Consider the following 17805-nt stretch of genomic DNA (forward strand, 5'->3'; position numbering starts at 1 on the left):
AAAACCAAAAGCAAATAAGCTAGATTTTGTTATCCGAATAAAAATAATGTTATTCGGTTTAATTTCGACTAATTTTCCCTAATTGGGCCCAACTATGAGAATATCAAGGGAAATTGAATAATTTAACCCATTTTTTTTAACAAAAATGACACATTTTCTTTTTTCGTAAAGTAAGTATATTCTTCGGAACATATTGTTCCGGAAAGGTCTCCGAAATTTTGGAATACGATTCCAGATTATGGTTACGGAATACATTTTATTTTTATTTTATTTTATTTTTATTTTTTTGCGTGTAACATGTGGTTTTTTTTTAGTACAAGTTTTGGTTTTATATAATGTATAAGTTTTGATTTTATAAAATATATAACTTTTGGTTCTATAAAATATAAAATACAATTAAAATCAAAAAACAACTAATAAGTACATAAACTAAATAAATGATGTGTATGTATGTCATAATACAAATATGATGTTCAAATTACCCTTGTCCTTGTACCCAAAAAAAAAAAAAATTCCACTAGTCGTTTTCGATAATCCATAGCCCATGGATCGATTTTACCCTCTATAGAAATCGATTTCCCAACGATCAATACCTCCAGGAACCAACACAAAGACACCCCACAATCCCCTCTAGTGTGTTACGTTTGGCGCATTTTTGATGGACATCTTGAAGATCTCAGGTGGGATTGAATCAGTTGATTCGGTACCCTAATAGTTGACTCACACTAGCAGTTCGTGGATGCGGGCTCTCATACTTATAAATCAATCATCATTTTCTGAATAGTAGCCGCCCTTCCAATGATTATCATATATAATCATTTTGAATGTCTTCGAATCCAAAGCATCCAAAAACCAATGAGCATGTGCTATATTTGATTAGGATGTAAAGCTACAAAAAAATGTTATAAATAGTTAATTAGTTTATAAATACTCATGTAATGTAATCCAAAAAAAATTATAACGTATCACACTCTGCCCAAGCTGGGTAAACGGATCCGTCAGCTAAGTCATTCTAGTCAAATGTATCAGTGTTGAAAGCTGACGGCACAACCGCCGACCGACCATCATCCGTTCTACGCTCTAGTAGCAATGATATCCACATCATGATGTGTTGTCAATTAATTTTTTTTAGTAAGTAAGTATTGTTATTAGAAGCATAGTACGTAATGAGCAAATAATTATATTACTTACATCACATGACAACCATCATCCATGACTATCCGCATATAACTGTGTCCAAAACTCAATCGTAGCAAAACCGGTCAAATAATTGTGACCATCGGTGCTGGTTGTTTCCGTGTAACACCTTTCATCTTCATTTTTATCCATGTCGACTTATACCTTATAGACATAACTTTTAGGCGCTTAGAATGCCTAAGAGGTGCTGGCGATAGTATTTGGTATTAATCCCACAAAATCTCTTTTACATCCGACGATTGAATAACCGGAGAGTCTCTGGAGTCTTATTAATAACTTTTAGAACCATAGCTAAAGTAGCGTCATGCTCTGCTAAACGCTCACCTTGAGACCTCAACTACTCGTGACATTCACAAACCTCATTTTTCAATTGACGAACTTCATTTTGCAAGTCACTAATAATTTGGTCATTGTCGGTTGATGGGTCAGCACCCAGCGGTGGTGGTGGCGGCGCGTGAGATGGACGTCTTGTAACATCCAGAACCCTAAGGTACTAAATTCATTCATTGTTGCATTTTGAGGGTCCTCACAACGTGAGATCTTGAGGGTCACATTGTGAGTGACCATTAACATGTTGACCTGCATCTTTGGAGTCTCACAACGTGAGACATAAGGTCCCACGACGTGGGTGTGGATTAATGACCTCAAAACCCTAATTTTTGGGTATTTAAGGGAATGAGAGGCTATAGTTACCCATCCCCAACCTCTCTTACCCTCTAAGCCTCTAGAAACCCTAGATTTCGTGTAACCTTGAGTTATTTGCTATTTTCTTCTGAAAAGGAAGGAAAAAGGAGAGAAGAAGAAGCATCTTGAAAGGTGGTTTTGGCTTCAGACCGTCCTCACGACGTGAGCATGAGTCACCATCCCCGCTGAGTCGTCTGAATCAGGAGTGAGTCTTGGATTCGGATCGGACACGTCTCACAACGTGATCAAGGATTGGTCACGACGTAAGGCATTGTTTTGGGCTTTTGGGCCTTAATGAACCACTAGTTTATGACTTTAGGCCTTCTTGGGTTAGGCCTATGAGAGGTTTTAGGCCCATTTAGGATGATGGGCCACTCTTGGGTTTTTTAGTGTTAATGGACTTGGCCTTGGTTTTGGGCCAAATAAGAAAAGGGTAAAAAGGTCTTTTACCGTAGATGTTGGTCATGTAGCTTAGATTCTTGATGTGGGTCGAGATCCAATTATTAATTGGGTATTATTTTGATGATGTTAGCTCGTGGAATTTTCCGAACCAACAGACCGAGATTTATTTGAGCGTTTCAGCAGCTAGAGGTGAGTTTCTTCACTATGTTTAGCGGGTCGAAGGCACCAATGTCGGCCCATGGTTTGTTATGATTAGTATGCTAGTTGTTTGTGAGACTCTTGCAAGTGTTATGTGTTTTATGTGTACTGAGCGGGACTTGATGATTATATTGTATGTTATTTACTTTTGTTATTTGCATTTATCTTTGTGATCTTTGCATGTCTATATACCGAGTTGGGCTCAATGTTGGGTAGGTTCCATTATATGTTTATTATGTATGGTGTGTGGTATTTTAGGGAACTCACTAAGCTTTGTGCTTACAATTTTCAATTTATGTTTTCAGGTACTTTCGGTTCGAAGGGGAAGAGCCCAGGATGATTGCAATGCACACACCACCTCGTTTTGCATTTTATGTTACTCTGATGATTTGTGATGTTGTTGATACACTTGTTCCACCATGAGTTTTATGATGATGTTTTGGATAATAGTTTTATTAATTTAAAAATGAAAATTTTTAGTCTTAATTTTTGGGACGTTACAAGTTGGTATCAGAACCTTAGTTTGAGGGATTTGGACGTACTCTCGGGTATGTCTGAACTCAAACTGAGGGTTTGGTAAAAAAAATTATAATGAAATGTTTTATAAAAAGAGTTTCTAATAATAGAAAAGGGTGTGGTGCATGCAATCGTCCAAGCTCAAGTAAGTTTTCACAAAATACCCATACATGATTTATGATAAGCTTTGATTTATGAATTTTTGAATCACATGCTAGTTATGGCTAAGGATATGCTCAGGATTTGCATGATAGAATGCTAGGAGAGATGCCTTTATATGCCTACTGTATGAGCTTGTAGACTTATATGTTAGTACTGACCAGCCAGTGATAGGATGACCTGATTAGGTTATGTTTGATTCCGATTACTCGATGCTCGAATGTTTCTTGCCTTGTGCTCTTTAGGAGTTCTCACTAACTTTAGCTAACTAGTAAGCGTATATTTTAAGTTACATATTACAGAAACTAAATAATTTTAGAAGGTTAGGCTTTAACTCTATTGCGCAACTCTTGTTTAATTCCAACTGTAGTAGTGTGAGACCTTTCATTCGAAGAATTATCTAGTGTCATGATATGTGATTGTATTCCTGAGCTAGTTAGAGGGTAATGGTAGCAGTTCCTCCTGCAGCTGATGGTGGAGAGTGGTGTAGTGGTTTCCCTAGGAAATCCTATGAAGCGATTTAGTTCTGGGAGCCTTGTCTTGTGGAGGATTATTTATGTAGTTAAGGAGTGACTTGGAGGATTCAAATCGATCCTTGAGGAAAGTATGGATAGATGTGGAAGATAGTATGGGTCGATACTACTGGAAAAAGAGGATCCATACTCGATTCAAGGAGAACTACGATGAATCCAGGGAGCTTGTAGAGTACGAGACTCCTCGATATATATATATATATATATATATATATATATATATATATATATATATATATATATATGTGTGTGTGTGTGTGTGTGTGTGCATATTCTGATGGTTTATAAGGTCTATTTTCAGTATGGTGACTCTTAGAGGTAGACCGGTTGGTGGTTCTGGTGCGGGTGAGGGCTCAAGATCAGGTTTTGGAGTCGAGCAGTTGGATGATCAGAAGCAGGAGTTCATTTCGTCTGAGATTACCCGCATCATACTTGAGGAGACTCGTATGATCTTTGGTACGATCAAGGAGGGTATAATGGAGGTGTTGGATGAGCGTTTAGGCTCTTTCCATTCTAAGATGGTGGTTGTGATTGGGACACGTTCACAGACCTTCACGGAGTTCCGAGATTGTGGGGCTCCGGATTACTATGGGGAGAAGGACCCAATTGCGAGTGGGCGCTGATTAGCGGATGTCACCAATGCCTTCTGCACTAGCAGTTGCCCTAATGGGGCAAAGGTCAGACTTGCTTTCTATCTTCTGAAAGACAGAGCTCAAGACTGGTGGGAGGAGGTTGGGCACTCCGTTGGTGATGAGGCAGTTGATTCGATGACATGGGATGATTTTGTGAGTAGATTCAGAGTTGAGTTTGCACTAGTGATTGAGGTGCAATAGTTGGCGGGGGAGTTACAGGACCTTCGCCAGACTATTGAGACGGCGGCGTAGATCACCGCGATGTTTCGTGAAAGGGCGTTGTTGGTTACGCAGTATGTGGCAGATAAGGAGATGAAGAAGGAGAGATACCATGAGATGTTGAAGAGTGATATTTGACAGTTTGTGAGTTGATCAAGTTGCAGGACACTAGAGGATATGCTTGTGAGAGCCAGAGAGGGAGATTGATCTTGAGATGGAGAGGAAGAGGAAGTCGGATCAAGCTCAGGTTTCAGGGGGATCGGGAAAGAGGCCCAAGGTATTTGAATTTAGATCGAGAGGCCAGTAGGGTCAGAACGTTGTGTCAAGTGCAGAAAGACGCACGATGGGGCATACAGGGTGGGTGGTTCTGGCTGCTTTAAGTGCGGCCGGACAAGTCATATTAGCAGGGATTGTACTGTTACCACCACCACCACCCCAGTATCTAGGCTGATTTGCTTCCATTGCAATCAGAGGGGCTACAAGAAGTCCCATTGTCCGAGTATGGCAGCAGCGAGACCAGCGACGTTGAGGATCAACGATGGTCACAAGGGCAAGGCGGATGTGCCTTTACGGAAGAGCAGGGCCTTTGAGCTGATAGTCGAGGAGGCTCGTGCGACACCTGATGTGGTGACGGGTATGTATCTTCTCCTTATCTCTTTATTTATATTGAATTACCTGTTTATATTTATGTGTTTTATTTTAGGAACGTTCCTCGTGAACGGTATTTATGCTTTGGTATTGTTTGATTCGGGGGCTACTCAATCTTTTGTACCGCTTGCGCTTAGCAAGAGGTTTGCTGGAGCTCCGGGGGAGGTCGGATTGTTCTTTACATGTTCAGATTGCAGATGATCGATTTGTCCGGGTGTCTGGGGTTCATTAGGGTTGTGTTATTCAGATGTTCAGCGAGTAGATTTTCTGTCAAAGGCACCAATGTCGGCCCATGGTTTGTTATGATTAGTATGCTAGTTGTATGTGTGACTCTTGCATGTGTTATGTGTTTTATGTGTACCGAGCGGGGCCCGATGTCAGGCGGGACCTGATGATTATATTGTATGTTATTTACTTTTGTTATTTGCATTTATCTTTGTGATCTTTGCATGTGTTTATGTGTTTGCATGTTACCGGCGGGGCCCGATGCCAGGGAGTCTGATGAATGATATGTTTGTATACCTAGTGGGGCTCGATGTTGGGCGAGACCCATTATATGTTTATTATGTATGGTATGTGGTATTTTGGGGAACTTACTAAGCTTTGTGCTTACATTTTTCAGTTTTTGTTTGCAGGTACTTCTTGTTCAAAGGGAAAGAGCCTATGATGATTTCAGTGCACACACCACCTCGTTCCGTATTTTATGTTGCTATAATGATTTGTGATGTTGTTGATACACTTGTTCCACCATGATTTTTATGGTGATGTTTTGGATAATAGTTTTATTAATTTAAAAACGAAAACTTTTAGTCTTAATTTTTGGGACGTTACACATCTATTTGTGCCTTCTTTTCTTGAGGCTCATGGGTAGAAAGTTTTTGGGTGATGGTGTTAGGGAAGGTGTCATGTGAACTTCAGTGTCAAGAAAATCAATACAATCAATCCATGTCGAGCTAACTATCCACCATTCAGCACACATCTCATCTTCTGTCAGCTCCAACTTCCGTACGAGTCTATTATCCTGCTAAGAAAATTATCAATTTATAAGTAAACATAAATTATAAAATAAATTAATATTCAAATAATAAAGTAAACATACGTCTTCGATTTGTAAAAATTGGTTGCGGTGAGTCTTTTGTAAGGCCCTCATTTGGACAATGCAACAGCCCGAGGCATCACATTCTGTTGTCGGGTACCAAACAAACTGCTCGATGGAAAAGTCTCAAGAATCCATACATGAATGTTAGAAAACAAATAAATTGTTAGAATCTTAGCAAACAAAAAAATAATAATAAATATTTCATCATATACTTACCTTAAAAGCGTATACAAACCCGTTAAGGGTGTAGGTCATTTTTTAGGTTGTTTCTCTTTTGGTTCGTGTAGATGTATAAGCTTGTCAACCTTATTGAATACAGTAAATAGTTGTTTGTACAATTGATCCCAAATTATCCTCCCCCCCCCCCCCCCCCCCGCGACCCCATGGATATATACCACATAAAAAATTAGTTAACAATTAAATTTCTAAAACATATTAGTAACGATAAGTAATTATAATCAGTATTTATAAAATATACGACATTATACATGTTGAATTCATCAAGGTTGGATAGCAAAGCGAAATACTCTAAGTAACAGGTTGTTTAGGAAATCTCCCATTAAAACCATTCTCTAACAGGTATAGAAAGACATAGATGAACCGCATCCTCATCCGTTAACTGATTGAGTGAATGTTTGAACACCGTCATAACATCGTCTAATTTGACCGAGACATTACTCGGGACCATAAGAAAGGAATGAGAACGGAAGGCGACGTCGGATGCAGAAGCAGGAACATAGTCACCAAACCTGAAGTTGGCAATGAGACAAAATTCTTTCTTCCCAAAACACAACTTGTAACCCCCAATCTCAAAAAACATTTCCTGTACTTGGCTTCTGGTTTCGGTGAAAACTTTGTGGCAAAAGAAGTAATGTATAATAAAAGGATCCCCATCTACATTAGGAATGTCTAACGACCTCCCAAAACATGTATTCTGGAACATAGTCTCGCATCCGGGTCTGTCTCTGAATGCCGCTAGAATTTGCCCCACGATTTTGGGTTTACACAAGAGTGTAGCTGATGCATCAAAAACCATGTGGTGTTGCACAAATAAAAAAAGGTGTTAACACTTCATTCAAAAACGAAAATGACCAATATTCCGGACTAGTTCCGGAGCAATTCCGAACCTGTTCCAAATGTTTCGGACGAGTTCATCGTGTTCTAGAACAGTTCGGATGCTTCCAGAATGAACTGTTTAGATCTAGAACACTACATTTCGATGTAAATCAACAATACCTAAACATTTAAACTACTTTTCAGTTGGTCCTACCACAATGACATCTTTAATTTAAACTTCATAACGTTTTAAGTTCATTCCGGAGGTGTTCTACGAATTCCAAAATAGTTACAATTGAAGAATAGGCACCTTAAACAAACAAGGAAACTATGTAAAAAGAAAACGAAGAACATACCTACAAAATAACGAGGTCGTAGTGGTCGTCTTCAATGTCGGAGATGGGTGTCGGAGATCGGAGTTACGTGTCGAAGATTGGAGTTGCGTGTCGGAATCGAGTCGGAACGTCAAAATCGGAAAGTCGTTGCCTCAAATTATATTCTAGATTTTAAAATTCAAAATCTCGATCCGGAACATATACGGTTGATCCAAAATAAGCATTTTGGATCCAATGAAATGGGTCGGGCCGGAACCAACCCGAAAACTCGCAACCCGAATTGGATGAAAAGTGAGAACCGAAACCCAGACCAATTATACTAATACAGACCGGTTCGGTTCGGGTAATACGAATTCAGTTCGGTTATTAACCCGAAAGGACCACAAATAACCGAAATAAACATTTACACTATGTTTTTGAACCGAATAACTCGAATAAATCGAAATGACCTGAATAACCCGAATAAACCGAAATGACCCGAATAACCTAAATAAGGAAATTCTATATCTAGTTGAAGAAAAAAATATTAATTTAATATTTTTTTTCTTGAACTAAATATAAAATTTCCTTATTTGGGTTATTCGGGCATTTCGGTTTATTTGAGTTATTCGGGTCATTTCGGTTTATTTGGGTTATTCGGTTCAAGTGACTATTCACTTTCTGGGTCGGTCTTTTTGGCCCAATTAAATATTTATTCGGGTAACCCGGACCGAATAACCCAAAATCCGACTTGGGCAAAAATAGATACCCAAGAATCAACCTAAATAACTTATTCTGTCCTAATTCGGTTCGGTCCGGTCCGGGTTTCAGTTTCGGTTCGGGTATTCAGTCCAAACTCACATCCCTAGGTCGGGCCACCTGAAAAATAATATGAAATACGTTCCGCAACGACCCATTCCAGAATATGTGGTTATTTTGCCAAAAAAAGTAATATTTTTTAAAAACACCCGAAATAAGGGTTAGATTACTCAATTTCCTGAATACCAATATTGGACGTCTGTCAGCATATGCTTAAAATTCAAACTAATAATAGTAATAAAATAAATAGACTAAGGCATAAGGAAATTTTGAAGTAGCAGCTTCTAAATCATCATCAAGTGTAATTATTTATCCAAGAAGTGAATAAGAGAAATTTGAATAAAGGAGAAGATTATTGCAAATAATCGTTAGTATACCAAGGGATTAAATTTTATCACACAAAAAAAAATATAACTAACAAAGAATTATACTTACTTTTTAAGTTTGCAAATGAAAACATTCTGTTTAGACCATATAGTGTACAACGATAAGATATAAACACCACACTGAGCCCCAAACGAAAAGTGTGGTATGAGGTGATTGAGTTATGGTCTTGCCACATAGGAAAAAAAAACTTATTCCTCAAATGTAGCACTTCATGCATAAATATGAGTAGGGTAAGGTGTTGTATGACACCCATCAGTTTTGTGGGATGCCACAAGAAATAAGTGACATTGCGAAAGTGTGGTAAGCTTTAAAGCTTGGTATGACACCTACCAACCTTAAATCATATGGAACCTTAACTGATTTACCCAGTAAACTAAACCAAATAACCTAAAATCGATTAGACCAAATCTAATTTGGTTTTGGTTATAGTCAATTTAAAATTGGTAACCAACCAATAAAACTAAACGACTAAGCGAAAACTAAGTTAAAGAGTAGATTGTAAGGTTTTGAGCATTCTAACACTCCTAAGGTGTTCATGCAACCCTATAAACCTTGGATCTATGTTTGACTAAGATACATGCAAAATTGATTTCCAAAGTTCATAATCCTATCTAGCATACATGGGGAACTTTTCAATATGAAAGTTAGCTAGAGAACATACCTTGTAGTAGTTTGGATTCCTTGAAAACCTTGAGAGCCTAGCACCCCAAGTGTTATGCCTCAAATGTCTCACACAAAACCAAATACACTTGGAATAAACTTTGAGAGAAATGTCACACTACTTGAAATCGGCTAGCCCTCTTCTTTCTTGCTTAAGTGTCGATTTTGGTGAACATAAGGGTCCTTATATAGTGTGTTACAATTAGGGTTACACCATGTAAACCCTAATTATCATGACCTTTCATTTCCATGACCCATGGGCTCTATAACCACCATGGAGCATCCTGGAGCATCCTATGGGTTTTAGCCCAACTTGATAATCCATGGAGCATTAGCCCACTATACAAGTATAAGTGATTTACACAATCAACTCATATATTTAATTAGTCACCTTTTGATCACTTAATTAATTCAAAATTAATTCTTGATCAATACTAATTAAATAATATTATTAATATATTAGAACTTTTAATATATTAATAAACCATAACTGTTATTTCTCTCATTTTAGTTTATCCAAATGCATGATGCCATGCATCCAAAATGGACCATGCCAAACCGGGTCAAGTACATACCAAAAATAGTTATGGACTTAGACACCTTATCCAACAATCTCCCACTTGGATAAGTCTAATAACTATAACTGGAAGTATGACTTCAGGAACCGATCAGCAATCGTAGTTCTTTCAAGGTCTCTTGGAACTAAGATGATGATGATACGCCATTTAAGATAAGTGATCATATAATCCTCTGTTCTAGATATCAGCCGGACAAATACACGGAACAATGTCTTACTTATTCTCCAGCAGTTTGTTTCTTGATTTCCAATTTGTTTGATAAAGAACTTAATCGAACACATCAATTTAGTTCTGACCGGGCCCGGTACATAGGTCAAAACAAAATCATCGAGGGCCCCAGATATCGCTTCTAATCAAAGAAGGAACAGATAAATTTCAACTTATATGCTTGTTCTACTACTTGTTGAATCACACACAAAAGCACATTTTATAACATCGAGTTACCAATGCGTTTTCGTACGATCAATGCATAACCAACTCGTAGGCAACAAGTCATGTCTCTAGGTTTGAAGACTTATATGATATTACCGTCTCACGATCACGCGAGATAAATTCCATGAACTAATACCAGTGAGCGTGGGTTGAATCCAATACTCAGAACTTATAAGCACTCATGAGTGTTGTAGCTATATCCAACATCTTAGACCTCTACAAGCCAACCCATGACAATCTTAATTCATACCTACTTCCAACATATGACCGAATGTGGAGAATTTGAATAATATGTAATACATAACATAAATATTCTGGAAGTTAAAACATGTGAAATAAATAATAGTAAACGATTGACAAAAGATAGCAACACTTTACTCATAAATAAACACAAATTTTATTCATCATCAAATGTCAATTACACTTTACAAATTTCTAAGCTATCTAACTACTAAAACTAATATCATCCTTCAGCCCTATACGCCTCGCATGCTGGAGATGCTTAACCATACCCAGTCCCTTCGTGAGGGGATCTGCTGGTTTCTCATCCGATGATACCCTCTTTGCCACGAGGAGTCCTTCTTCTGTTCGATGTCTGATGAAATGGTATTTTCTGTTGATGTGTCTGGTTCTCCCATGATCCCTTGGTTCTTTCGCTAAGGAAACTGCACTTTCACTATCACAGAAAATTTCCATAGGCTCCTTTATAGCTGGTACAACTCCAAGGTCTCCAATGAAGTTCTTCAGCCCTATTGCCTCCTTTGCTGCCTCGCTTGCCGCTATATACTCTGATTCGCAAGTTGAATCAACCACTATCTCCTGCTTGGAACTTTTCTAAGCAATTGCTCCTCCGTTTAAGGTAAAGAACCAGCCTGACTAAGATCGGAAATTATCCCTATCATTCTAGAATCTAGCATCACTATACCCTACAACTCTCAAGTCATCACTCCCACCGAGGTTGAGGACCCAGTCCTTAGTCCTCCGCAGGTACTTGAGGATATTCTTTACCGCAGTCTAGTGAGCCTTGCCAGGATTCCCATGATATCTGCTGACCATGCTCAAAGAAAAGGCTACACCGGGACGAGTACAAGTTATAGCATACATGATCGAGCCTACAGCAGAAGCACAAGGTACTCGACTCATTTCTGCTATATCAGCCTCGGTACTCGGGCTTTGAGTCTTACTCAATCTGGCATTACTCTGGATGGGTAACTCTCCTTTCTTGGAATCTTGCATGTTGAACCTCTTCGGCACCTTATCCAAGTAGGTACTCTGACTAAGTCCTATTAGTCTTTTACTCCGGTCTCTCAGAATCCTTATCCCTAGAATATAGACAGCTTCTCCTAGGTCTTTCATAGTAAAACACTTCCCAAGCCAGGACTTAACTTCCTGTAGAGTTGGGATGTCATTTCCTATGAGTAGTATGTCATCCACATACAGTACCAAAAAACTATCTATACTCCCATTAGCCTTGACATATACAGAAGATTCATCTTCACTCCTCGAAAAGCCAAACTCTTTGACTTTCTCATCGAAACAAAGATTCCATCTGCGAGGTGCTTGTTTCAATCCATAGATGGATTTCTCAAGCTTACACACTCTATTAGGGTATTCTGTACTGACAAAACCCTCTGAATGACACATGTAAACATCTTCAGCCAAACTTCCATTAAGGAAGGCGGTTTTGACATCCATTTTCCATATTTCATAATCATGAAATGCAGCAATGGCTAACAGGACCCTAATGGACTTAATCTTTGCTACTGGTGAAAAGGTCTCATCATAATCAACTCTTGGAGTGTGAGAAAAGCCCTTTGCAACCAGTCGTGCCTTATAAGTGTGTACATTAACTTCCATGTCGGTCTTCTTTTTGAAGATCCATTTGCACCCAATTGTCTTACGAACTGGTACATTGTCAACCAAGTTCCAAACTTGATTGTCATACATGGACTGTATCTCGCTGTCCATTGCCTCTTTCCATTTAGCAGACTCAGGGCCAGCCATGACTTCTGTATAGTTGTTAGGTTCATCCAAACTTACTAGTGTCTCATCACTAATAAGCGTCTCACCTTCCGCGGTAATATGGAAACACAAGTAGTGCTCAGGTGCATTCCTAACTCTCGTGGAACGCCTCAGAGGTACAAACTCTTCTGTTGGATCAACAGGAGTTTCCTCATCAGGTTGACTGCTAGGGTTTGAAGTTCCTTCACCACTCGACTCTTGAATTTCTTCGAGGTTGATTTGCCTCCCACTATTTCCTTGGCTTATGAACTCTCTCTCGAAAGACACCCCTCCTTGATACAAAGACCACATTCTCACTGGGTCTATAGAAGAGGTAACCAAAGGATTTTTGTGGGTAGCCGATGAAAATACACCTCTCACTTTGAGGTTCGAGTTTATCGTGAGTCTCACGCCTCACTAAAGCCTTGCAACCCCAAATCTTGATGTGGTCTATATTAGGAACTTTTCCAGTCTACATCTCATGAGGATTTTTGGCAACTTTCTTTGTAGGGACTAGATTAAGGATATGGGCGGTGGTCTCTAAGGCATACCCCCAAAATGAGATTCTTAGCGAAGCTCGACTCATCATGGAACGAACCATATCCAACAAGGTTCGATTATGCCTCTCAGCCACACCATTCAACTGTGGTGTTCTGGTAGGTGTCGATTGTGAGACAATCCCACATTCCTTAAGATAGTCGAGGAACTGTGTACTAAGATACTCACCACCATGATCGGATCGAAGCATCTTAATGTTCATGCCCAATTGATTCTCGACTTCTTGTTTAAACTCTTTAAACCTTTCAAAAGTCTCTGACTTATGCTTGATTAAGTAGACATATCTATATCTACTATAATCATATGTAAAAGTCACATAATAACGATTAGCATCCCTTGTGGCAGTTTTGAAGGGTCCACACACATCTGTGTGCACTAGATCCAACAAACCTTCACCCCTTGCACAAGAACCAATAAAGGGTGACCTTGTCATTTTTTCAAGTAAGCATGATTCACAACTATCATCTGACTTTAGGTCAAATGACTCCAAGACTCCATCTTTTTGGAGTTGGCCTATGCGTTTCTTGCTTACATGTCCAAGACGACAATGCCATAATGATGCTTTATCCAAGTTATTAATATTCGAACAATTAATACACAACACATTATTTCTTAGGTTATCTACAATAGACACAGCTTCATACACACCATCACAAGGTAATGCTTTAAAATAAAGAACATTATTAAATAAAGCATTTATTCCACCAACTTTATTATCAAAAGAAAAGGTAAACCCTTCTTTGTACAAAGCATGAAAGGAAATAATATTTCTTTCCATTGCAGGCGAGTAACAACATTTATTCAAATATAATGTAAACCCACTACTTAGCAACAAAGAATAAACTCCAATCTTGGTGACAGGTGAAGCTTTCCTATTCCCCATGATCAAGTTTATCTTTCCATGCTCCACATTCTCACTTCTTCTTAGTCCCTGCAAATCAGAACATATGTGAATTCCACATCCTATATCAGGACCCAAGAGTTAGAATAAGGTGAGTTATTAGACAATATTGTGTAAATACCTGCGGGGGTGGGTTTCACTTTCCCATCCTTTATGTCTTGCTGGTACTTTGGGCAGTTACGCTTCCAATGCGACTTTTCATGGCAATAGAAGCATTCATCCTCTTTTGGGTCAGAAGAAGGAGTGACGTAACCTTTCTTGGTTCCACTTGAAGAGGAGCCATCAAGGGTCTTACCCTTGGTACCCTTCGAAGGGCTCTTCCTCTTTTTCCCTCTACCTTTCCCAATTGCCAGGACAGGGGTGGAGTTTGGAGTAGGAGTAGAAGTGGTAAAAAACCGACTTACCTTTAAGACCCGTTTCCTCGGTCTTTAGGAGTCCTAGAAGCTTGTTGAGGGTAACTTCCTCCTTGTTCATGTGGTATGTCATGCGGAATTGATCGTAACATGATGGTAAGGAGTGCAAAATGATATCTATTGCTAACTCCTCGGGGAAGTTCACATTTAGCTTCAGCAAACAGTCCACATACCTTTGCATTTTCTGCATGTGGCCCGTGATGGGTTCACCATCCTTCATTCGGGTTGTTATCATGGAGGAGATGATTTCATATCGCTCTTGACGAGCACTCTGATGGTAGTGGTCCATCAAATCCTGGTGCATCTCAAAATGATAGTAGTCCTCATAGGACTTTTGGAGCTCGGCTGTCATAGTGACCAACATGATGCATTCCACTTTGGTAGCATCCCTTTCATGTGCCTCATATTCAGCGATGATGTGTTGAAATACTACACCTACTAGTTTTACCTACTATCTAACTAGTTATTCGACTAAAGGCAGTGTACCTTTTTCGCAAATAGTATAGCACAAACAGTCGGGTATCGAACTCAGGGAATGGATTTAATTAATTAACCTAATTACTAAAATTTAACTTAAAACAAGAAAAAGTTAAAATGGTTTTTTATCTGATTTTATAAGTTCAGACAAACTTTAACAATTAACTGATAGTTTTAATCAATATTCTAAAAATACTTTCGTTTAGTTCGAATCCACTTCTCCTCTATGGTTAGTTACTAATTATGAGTTATTAAAGTTGGTCACCAATTATTATTATATTAGTAATTCAAGTCCAAATTTACTAATCTTTTTACCAATTCATGAACTACCTTGTATGGTCATACATAAACAAAACACAAAATTAGTTCTTAATTATAGATGGGCTATGTAAGATTTATCTAAGAAAACACAATTATGGTCATAATTTATGCTCTCTAGCACAACTAAATTAGTTACTTTTATCACTTATCAAAGATTTGGCCGATCCTAGCTCTAGCAATTTAATAGTCACTAAACTATTAGGTAACAAGTTCATGTAATTTAATGGTCACTAAGCTACACAGAACCTGAATTAAAGCAACAAAGTCACAAAATTTAACATGCTAGGTAATGATAATCAAACACATGCACAAAACCAACTTATAAAATCCATAAATTAATAAACTAAGCCATAGATTCAAAGTTTCATCTAGCTAAACGAAAGTCTACTAATTTAGCTACTCATATATGAAAGTAAACACACAAGTTCATAATAAATTGACATGATTAAACTAATGCAAGCCGAATGTAGCGTTTTAATCTTCAACTTCTTGATCTTCAAACAATCCCTCCTTTCAAAAGGTGTTTTTCGCACTTTTCTGACCTCTAAACTCGATTATAACTCCAGGAAATCAGATCCAACCTCCCCAAAGTCGATATGCTAATGGATATTTATATTTACCAAAAATCACATCTCACGTCGTGAGAATTAAGGTCTCACGTTGTGATCTCAGTAGAATTCGTGTTCTGCAAGGAAACTGCATTCCGCGTAGCTATCTTCTAGAAGAATCAATCTCACGTCGTGAGATTATAATCCTCATGTCGTGAGAACTGGGAATTAGGATTTGGTTCAAAAACGAAAGTCGCCCGAAATTTTGTCTAATTTTCATATCATTTTGAATCTCGTCAATCGGAGTTACGAGTCACGAGATATGGTCAAAATACTGACGAGGGGTCAAGCTGTCTAGCAACATCCTTTTTGTATCTTTTTCAGCTCCAGTCCTCCAAGTATCCAGCTTTTGTCGGTTTCAATCATTTTCTTCAAAAATGTCCACTTTTGGCTGCAAAAATATAATTTAAACATTATAAGTACCAAATATCTTTGCAATTAACTAAATTATAGCTTAAAATGTATTAAAATATTGCCTAGATATGTGTATAAATATGACACTATCAAGTGACCTCCTCAGGAGAAGCAGACGGCTCGGGTACCTTAAGCTCCTTATCGATGACATATTCCTTGTCCTTATACCAAGTGACTATCCTGATGTTCTTTATCCAATCCATAAATTTGGATCCATCAAAGATGACTCTCCCACAAAGGTTCATGAGAGAGAAGGAGTCGGTAGGGTTTGAGCCAAAAGCAGCATTGTTGGTTGACATATGAAAAGAAGAAAACAAGTTTAGTTTAGATAAAATGATAGTCCTTAATAAAACACCCAAATGTAATATTAAGGCTAGGATCCAATCACAATATATCATAACCTAGAAGAGGGATGTCGTAATCTAAGCTATAACATATTTGAAAGGTAGGTGAATGACGATTCACCAATTTCCACCATGAAATACGAAATATAAATTATTAGGTTTTAATTGGTTTTTAGAAACTCCTAGATTTTTTTGAGATTCATTGAACTTTTCAATGGCATGTTTCAATCTCGAGTGTGCCCTTCATGTTTTGTGACTGGGATGTCGAGGATCACAAAACAAGGTGTGAAGTAACCATGCAAATTACTTGGTACCCTTAATATTTTTCACTTAATAGATGTACCGGTTAGCCACACGTGCTCCACCAACCTATGAAAAACCTTAAGTCACCCTTTGCCTACCTTGTTAAGTCCAAGTTAGTGTGCCGGTTAACCACACACGCTCCACTAACAACTTAATCAAAGTGCAAAGTGTAATTTCATGGGTTAGCACCTTATTCACATTTTCCTAAAGTAACTAAGATTGGGAATTTATAAAAGCATTTAGTTAGTTTATAATAATCATTATACTTTTAATGAGAATTTTTAAGTCATTGTCCTACCCGTTCGTCTAACGACCCTCCACCAATCAAGGAAACGGTGGGTGAGAGTAGACACCCATTAAGCTGCCATTTTATAGGCAACAACCTTATACCCCCCTTATAGATCGGCTTCGTGAATGAGGCCTACTAACGGTAAAACGACTTGATCTTATACACACACACACACACACACACACACACACATATATATATATATATATATATATATATATATATATATATATATATATATATATATATATTATTAACTTATAATATTATAAAGTATAAGGGTTGAATTTTAACTTTTAAAATTCTAGGGGTTGGAACTAAAGTTTACTAGATGACTTTACATGTTCCAAAACTTGAGGGCAAGTTTTGTAACTTTACAAAACTTTTCAACTCATAACTTATGAGTTATTGTTTATTAAAAATGAAGACTCTTCATTTTTGTAACTTATGTGTTCTTTTAATTGATTTATTACAAAGTGACTTTTGGTTATCCATAACTTGAGGACAAGTTATGGACTCCATTAAAACACATCATAATCATGCATTAAATACCAATCAATAGCACATAATTCCTATGATCTTGCAAGAACTCATAAAAACATGAATATTCATATCAAAATTTCAAGAACATATGAACACATAT

Source organism: Lactuca serriola, chromosome 1 (genome assembly GCF_051521515.1).
Source record: "Lactuca serriola cultivar US96UC23 chromosome 1, Lser_US96UC23_V15, whole genome shotgun sequence".
In the NCBI taxonomy this organism is placed as follows: domain Eukaryota; kingdom Viridiplantae; phylum Streptophyta; class Magnoliopsida; order Asterales; family Asteraceae; genus Lactuca; species Lactuca serriola.